The 857-nt window shown below is 53.8% G+C and overlaps 1 non-coding gene across 1 annotated transcript; it reads right to left on the bottom strand.

Annotated features, from left to right (window-relative positions):
• Positions 1–311: 311 nt before the first annotated feature.
• LOC121999035 lies at positions 312–467 on the bottom strand. Its single transcript, XR_006116790.1, has one exon. It is a non-coding gene; the product is annotated as a 5.8S ribosomal RNA (ribosomal RNA).
• Between the last annotated feature and the right edge of the window lie 390 nt (positions 468–857).

Genomic DNA, 857 nt, shown 5'->3' on the forward strand with positions numbered 1-857 from the left:
CTAGGGGAATCCTCGTAAGTTTATATGCTTAAATTCGACGGGTGGTCTCGCCTGACTTAGGCCACAAGTTGATGATGGACACGGCGCTTTCTTTCTTTCACCCGGTGCCGCAATCATGCAAGGTCTCTTGAGGACTCGTCTGAAAACGACGAGGATGACGTTCTGTTCTCGCTCACGGCGACCAACACCCGTCGTGCCCAGCGACTGCCGACTTTTACCCGCTCTTCGGCCGACTGTGCTCGAGGGCCCACGAGGCCAATTTTCACACTCGGCACCGACCCACAAGGCATGGAGCAGAGGCGACGATGCCATGACACCTAAGCAGGTGTGCCCTCGGCCACAAGGCCTCGGGCACAACTTGCGTTCAAAGACTCAATGGTTCACGAGATTCTGCAATTCACACCAAGTATCGCATTTCACTACGTTCTTCATCGATGCAAGAGCCGAGATATCCATTGCCGAGAGCCGTTTGATTGATTCTGAGGAATCTCTGATGCATTGGGCTCCCCTACGCAAGCCAAGGGGCCCTCCACTTCCGAGTTCATTGTTCCTTAGTGTCGATCGCACCAAGCTTCGGTCAATCGCCCACCGACGTGACGTGGGTGGGCGAAGAAAGGGACACATTCACGCATTCGCAACCATCCGTCATTCTATATGCTCTCTCAACAATAATCCTTCCGCAGGTTCACCTACGGAAACCTTGTTACGACTTCTCCTTCCTCTAAATGATAAGGTTCAATGGACTTCTCAAGACGTCGCGAGTGGCGAACCACCCACGTCCCCCCAATCTGAACACTTCACCGGACCATTCAATCGGTAGGAGCGACGGGCGGTGTGTACAAAGGGTAGGGACGTAG

This window comes from Zingiber officinale, chromosome 6A (assembly GCF_018446385.1).
Source record: "Zingiber officinale cultivar Zhangliang chromosome 6A, Zo_v1.1, whole genome shotgun sequence".
Classification (NCBI taxonomy): domain Eukaryota; kingdom Viridiplantae; phylum Streptophyta; class Magnoliopsida; order Zingiberales; family Zingiberaceae; genus Zingiber; species Zingiber officinale.